We start from the raw sequence: 6,844 nt of genomic DNA, 5'->3' as shown, positions 1-6,844 counted from the left end.
AGGAATTCACAAACGTTTATAGAATGGGTGGGGCACACATAAGGCTTCTGTTTGGATGTTCAACGGCTCAGAGCAGGTACTACAGACCGTCCAGGGCGTCGGGTGTATACGTGTGTGTATGAGTATCTGCGTGCACACGCGTGCAGGGGGGCAGGTTTGAGTGAGACCAGGCTTCTTGGAATGAAGGGCTGGCCTTATTGGTCTGGGCACCTGAGAAAGGTTGGGGCGCTCACCTTTTCCCCCCGGAGCTGGGAGATTACATCTGGCCCTGAGTCACCGCCTCCTGGAGGAAGTTAATTAATGCCTAAATATTTACCGAGGGTCTGCTGGGACAGTGTGGAGCAGGGCACAGAACCTGTCGGGACCTGGGCTCCCGTCAAACCCCAGGTGGTGTCAGCCCCACAGTGGAGCCGTGAACACCTTGAAATGCCGCATATGCCTGTGGGCACCTTTTGGTCGCCCAGTTCAGAAGTGGGAGACATGCCAGGAAGAACCCTGGTCAGCTTTGGGACTTGCCTGGTGGGTTCCCAGGGATTGGTTTGGCGAAGAGGATGCAGAGACAAAAGGGTAATTGAGGGTTTTGTATTGGGTGGAGGGGGAAGGGGGAGAGAGATTTGGAATTGACATATTCATTCCTTTGTTCAGTGGCCCAAGAGGTATTTCCAGAACACTACTCTGGAATTCCTGCAAATGGGTCGGGGGAACAAGACGTGATCCTGCCCTCAGGAGGCCACAATTCAGAGGGAAGCAGACAAGATAAACAGACCAGAAGACACAGAGCGATAAGTCTGTGATAGGAAAGTCGGGGCTGGAGGAGGGCAGGGGAGAGACCCCAAAGCTGGCCTGGAAAAGGCTTCCTGCAGGAAACTGAGACTGAGAGGCCCAGGAGGGGGAGGAGCCTTTCACCAGAGAGAACAGCTTGAGGCCCAGGGCCTGGTATGCAGTAGGCACTCAATAAACATTTGTGAAACAAATCAGTCAATAAATGTAAGTATGCAGAAGACACTTAGAATTGGAAGGGTCCTAGGCATCGGGCTGCCCCCACCCCTAACTTCAGATGGGTAAACTGAGGCCCAGAGAGGAGGAAGGATGTGCTGAGGTGTCGCCCCGAGCTGGGACTGGAACCCCGACGTCCCACCTCCCAGTCCAGCCTCTGGCTGCCCCAGCTTGCTGTCTCCATGGCTTGGAGTGGGCGTTGCTCCGTGGGGACTGAGCTTTGGGACTGTCGACAGTGGCAGAGAAGGCATGGGGCACAGCTGACCACGGGGGTCACTGCTGAGTCCTCTCTGAGGCTGTGGAGCCAGTGGTGTTTGGACGAGGGAGCCCCCTGCTGTACCCCAAGAAGGCTGTTCTGTGGCTGATGGGCACTGGGAAGCTTGGCTGGGGCCCTGGAGCCGGGGAAACCCTCCTTCTGCCCTGAAGAACCGTCATCCTGTCACTGTCCCAGGCACAGGTTAAGGACAGGTCTGTGTTTGCCCAGCATGGTCCTGGGCAACAGGCTCAGTGCCCAGGAAGACATCATGGCTCCTGGCTTCAAGGTCCTCAAATGTAATGTGGAAGGTTGACAGCAGCTTGGCTTTTTGGAGCTCTTGCTCTGTGCCAGCCACTGGGCCAAGCGCGTCGCATGCTGGTCTCCTTGAAGCCCCACACCAACCTCTGGGGCAGGTTTGGTTATCATCTCCATTTTATGGATGAAGCAACTGAGGCACAGAGAGCTTGGGTGATTTGCCTGGGGTCACAGAGCAAGGAAGGAGAAGTGGCTGCAATCCCAGGACTCTGGGGAAGTGGGGGCACCGGGAGCAGCAGGGGAGGACTGGAGACCCCCGCTGCTACTTTTGGATTCATTGGCCTTTTGAATGATTTCTGTACTTATGGATGGAATGTGCATACAGGGCGGCTGTGATCTCTCACCTGGGGTCTCTGCCCGAGCACCTGATACCACCTGGGTGCCCATTTGTTTGTTCACTCACCCATTCATTCATTTATTCATTCACTCACTCAATAACCACGGACTAAATACTGGCCAATGAGCAGGCGCTGTGCTAAGAACACCAGGCAGCTCTCCCTGCCGGAGCAGGGCTGAGGATCCTTTTAATCTCCTAGGCCAACCCTGATTGATTGGTAGTGTCTGCCCAGAACCCTGGGTTGAAAGGGATTTGGTGTGTGCTCCAGTTGATTAGTGATGTCTGCCAAGGGCTCAGCTGGGAGCCTTTACGGCAAACCTGCTGGGTAGCTGCCCCTGGGATGAGGATGGAGTGTCTGTTCAGCGCTTTGGACATCTGGGCTGGTTCAGCAGACAGAGTGGGTCTGGAGGTCAGGAGAAACGGGTTCTAGCCCCAGACTGGCCTGTTATCCTCAGGTAATGCGCATCGCCTCTCTTGGGCCTCAGTTTGCTCATTTGTCACCTTCCTCCAGGAGGCACTGTGAGCATCAAATGACCGGAAAGTGCTTTGAAGAGTTGAGGGGATTAGTACTGAGACAGGAAACTCCCCCCCCCACCCCTCTTTTCCTTTCTCAAAATCCTGCCAGAAGCAGAGCATGCTGGGCAGGCCAGAGTTAATCCTGGGTTGGCGGGGTGTGTGTGTGTGTGTGTGTGTGTGTGTATGGGTGGCTGGGGGGTGGCTCAGAGGTTCCTGGCTCACAGTTGTTTTTATAACTCACTTAGTACAGACCTTTGTCCCCTCACCGGCCTCAGCTGGGAGTTGCTAAGGAGTGAGAAGCTCCTTGGATCTTAGGAACTGAATCTGAGATTTTTTTTTTTTTTTTCATTTGAGTAGTGGGAGCTGGTGTATGTGCCACCCCCACCTCCCTACTCAGGGAATAAAACTATAGACCATTGCGCCAGGCACAGAACTATGTTTAATATGGATTTTTTCATTAATCCTCAAAACAATCTAATGAGGTGGGTAGCACAATAATCCCCATTTCACAGTTGAGGAAACTGAGGCCCAGAGAACTGAAGTTCTAGGGCCACACATCTCCTGGCTGCTGCTGGTCCGTGGGTACCAGACTCTGATCCGAGCTAGAGAAAGACTGTCTCATCCATTCTTGACCAGCTGTACCTCGTCCTTGGTCTTTTGTCCATTCATCCATTTACTCATTTGTTCACTTCATCCTTTTGTTCCTTCACAAATATTAAGTGCTTACTGTGTGCCAGGCTCTGCATCAGCTCCTAGAACCAGGATAACCTCTCTCTCAAGAACCTTACTTAGATTTCAGACCAGACAGGAAACACAAGGAATAAGTAAGCAGATAAATAAACAAGATTGCAATGAGGGTGATAAAGAAGTAAACAGGGCTTTGTGATGGAGACTTGTGGCAGGGGGGTGACCAGCCTCGAAGGCACACTGGTCACAGGGTCCCAAGCTCCCAACTCTCCCCGGCCCCCTCCCCCACCCCCGGCCTTCCCCAGGCCCAAGTCCCTGCTTCGCTGGCCCGAACTCTCCAGCAATCTGTTCTGAGCTGGGGCTGCACTCCCGGCCCTCCTACTCCGCACAACTGGTGAATTTTTAATGCTGCTTACACGGAACAAAGCAGAGTTTTTGTTTTTGTTTTGAGAGCATTTCTCAAAAACCCCCCATTTCTCAAGTGTGTATGCGCGCGCGCGTGTGTATGTGTGCGTGCACGTGTGTGCGTGCGTGCGTGCGTGTGTGTGTGTGTGTAGAGTGAGAAAGAGACAGCCCAGTGAGTACCGATCATCTGTCCTCAATTCATCTCCTGAGTTCCTTTTTATTTAAAAATCGTTTAAAACGTGGGGCTAAGTAGGATCTCAGTTCGGGACTTTGTGCTGGTGAAAGGGCACCTGGGGGGGCCCTCGACATCCATGTCCTAAGCAAACCCACCTAGTTCCTGGGGGACCCAGGCCCCATCATTACGTTTGTCATACAGATGAGGAAACCGAGGTGCAGAAACAAGAAGTATCTGTGTGGGTCCTCCCGCTAATGAGTGGTGGAGAGGGAGGCAGGAGTCACATGGCTCCACACTGCCTGCCCCATCACACACTCACACACACACACTCACTCACACTCACATGTGCACGCGCGCACACACACACATACACACACACACACACACACACACACACACACACACACACACACACTCAGGGCTAAGTGAGTTACCTAGTCACAGCTCTGGCCTCAGGAAGGGTGGAAATGAGGGAAGGAGCCCAGCCTGTGACCTCAAAGGGGCTGGGATTAATCTGGCCGAGAGGGAGGAGGGGGAGAGAGACTTACAGGTTGGAGAGTGAGCCCGTGTGGTTTGTGCTGGGGGGTCAAAACCTTTCCCCAGAGCTGACCCTAGGATGTAGCAAAGTGGGTCTCTGCCTCATGTCCTTGGTGGTGGCTCCCAGTGCCCTCCCCTTGGCCTATTTATTGAGCACTTACTGTGTACTAGCCACCAAGTTCTTGACGTGAATCATCTTGTTGGAGCCTCATGATAGAAGCTATGACTGAAGTACTTTTATTATCGTGCCCACTTTACAGAGGAGGGTGCTGAGGCTCAGAGAGGTGAACTGACTGGAATCTAGACTGGCTTGCCTCCACACGTGGCTCTTTTAACCCTGACACCTGGGGAAGCAGATGGCAGGAAGAAGAACGTGGCTCCAGGACTCTGAGAGCTGAGGCTGGTGAATATCCGTGTGAACGTGTGAACCTTTGATGTTGTTCTGGTTCATCTTTTCAGCCTGATTTCGCTGGTTCATAGTGCTCAGGGTCGGGAGGTGATTTGCCCCATCACTGATCCTCTAGGGACAGCCATGGCCCAGCCTAGAGCCTCATCTTCCCTTTGTGCTGCCTCTTCATAGCAGGGTCTTTTCCTCAGTGCCTGGTTTTCCTCCTTGGCAGTGAGGAGATCTTTAGTCCCATTAATTTCTCATTCATTAGAAAATGGGAATGATTTTCATAAAGGTCTGGGTGAGTAGGGCTGTGCTCTGCTGCAGTAACAAATAATTCCTGAAATCTTAGGGACTTGACCCAATAAAAGTTTCTTTCTATCACAGTCCAATGGATCAGACAGCTTTCCTCCAGCCTCCTCCCATTGTCAGTTCCATCATACCATATTTTTTTGCTTTCAGCCTTGCACACAGTGGGGGCGGGAGCCAGTATGTGCAAGATGCTGCAGCATGTCTTGTGGTGAAGTCTAAATTTGCATTCTTCCCTTCCATTGGCCAGAATGGAGTCACATGGCCCCACCTACCTGCAAGGGAGGCTGGAAAGTGTAGTCTTCAGTTGCACACAGGAGGCAGATGGCCCGGTTCAGTGAATACACAGCTTTGTCACTGACATGAAGGCCTTGAAGAAAGCGAAAGCGGAGCTTCACCAATTTGTGGACCACAAAAATAAACTAAAAAGCTCTTATCTGGGGACAGGGTGGGGAGGGCTTCTTATCACATGGCTACCAAGAAAAGTTTATTTTTTTAAACATGTCTGTCTGTCTTCCCTCCTAGACTGTAAACTCCCTGTGGGCAGAGTCCACAAGCAACTCTCTGTGCTTGATACCTTATTTAGTCCCTAGCCAATAACAGATGCCCAATTTCTATCTGTTCAATGAACAAACATTATCTGTGCGAAAGGATACTGGTGAACAACTGTTTGACCTTTCCATGTATCAGATATGGACAAAAATATTTTTTAACATCAGTCTAGAATGGAAGTCCCTTTTGAAAAGAAAAAAAAAGTTTTAACCAGTCTCGTCCTTTCTTCGTGGTGAACACAGTTTTTTACCAACAAGTGTCATTCATTGCTGATTTGTTCTTTGATTCTTTGATGACTGGAGGGAGAGACTGATTCACTCTTTCAACAGATATTTGTGGAGTGTCTGCTATGTGCCAAACCCTTTCAGGATATTAGGGAATCGGAAAGGACAGTCATTCTCCAGTGGATGCAATATACTCGGAGATGAGGCTATTCCAAGGTAATGAAATCAGACACCATTTAATTCTTTGGAACCATGGCTGGATTTCTCACCTGTAGTACCAAGCACTGAATTTAATCTATTCTAAGGCACCTACTCCCCGCCCTGCCCTTCCCCCCGCCCCCATCTAATACCTCTGAAATTGTGTTGTGTCTTAGCACTGATAACATCTTAGATCTGACAACATCTGGGTATTTTACTCATTGGACTAATTAACATTTATAAGGCGCATCGTGCAACACACCGAATCAGCCCACATTTGGTGACTAGTTGTTAAAGGCAGCCCATTTGGTATTTTCAGAGTCACGGAGAAGGGATGGAACCATCATTTACTGAGAACTGAGTACCTATGAGGCACAGCGCTCGCTGGTTCACAGCACAGGACTTTCAAACACCCCGTCAGGCAGTTTGTTGTATCATCCCCAATTCACAGATGAAGAGACCAAAGCTTTTCTAGAAACCCTCACTGGAAGCGCTGGGGTTCCAACGTGGTGCTGTTCTATTCCGTGTTCTGAATCATCCCTCCACCACTCTGTGCAGACACCCACCTGAGATGTAGTCATCAGGCCCATTTCCCAGATGAGGGTACTGAGGTGTACAGAGCTCACCTGATTTGCTTAAATTTACAGAGTCGGAAAGTGGCAGAGATGGGGTTTGAACTCAAAGTCTTTCCTATTCCAGAACCCAAACGCTTCACAACTCTACTCTCCTGCCTTTGGCTTCTTCTTTCTTCCTTTGAAAAGGAGGCCGGACTGACTGGGGAGTCATCCTGAGACTGGACCTTGAAGCGAGTCTGTTTGAGCCCCTCTGTCTCCAGGGGTCTGCATGAGGCTGCTCGCCAGGCTAATCTTGGCCCAGAGGGACTCGAGGTACCGACGAAGATGAAAAGGCAGCTGGTAAATCAGTGATGGCAGCCAGCCTTGCTTACAGC

The 6,844-nt window shown here is 50.9% G+C and overlaps 1 long non-coding RNA gene across 1 annotated transcript; it reads left to right on the top strand.

Moving 5' to 3' along the window:
• Positions 1 to 4,497: 4,497 nt before the first annotated feature.
• LOC132426494 (uncharacterized) lies at positions 4,498 to 6,631 on the top strand. The gene is made up of 3 exons (XR_009519713.1): positions 4,498 to 4,627; positions 5,803 to 5,913; positions 6,595 to 6,631. It is a non-coding gene; the product is annotated as an uncharacterized lncRNA (long non-coding RNA).
• The last annotated feature ends 213 nt before the right edge of the window (positions 6,632 to 6,844 follow it).

This window comes from Delphinus delphis, chromosome 6, assembly GCF_949987515.2.
Source record: "Delphinus delphis chromosome 6, mDelDel1.2, whole genome shotgun sequence".
NCBI classification, from domain to species: domain Eukaryota; kingdom Metazoa; phylum Chordata; class Mammalia; order Artiodactyla; family Delphinidae; genus Delphinus; species Delphinus delphis.
This window is presented reverse-complemented; position numbering and strand designations above follow the sequence as displayed.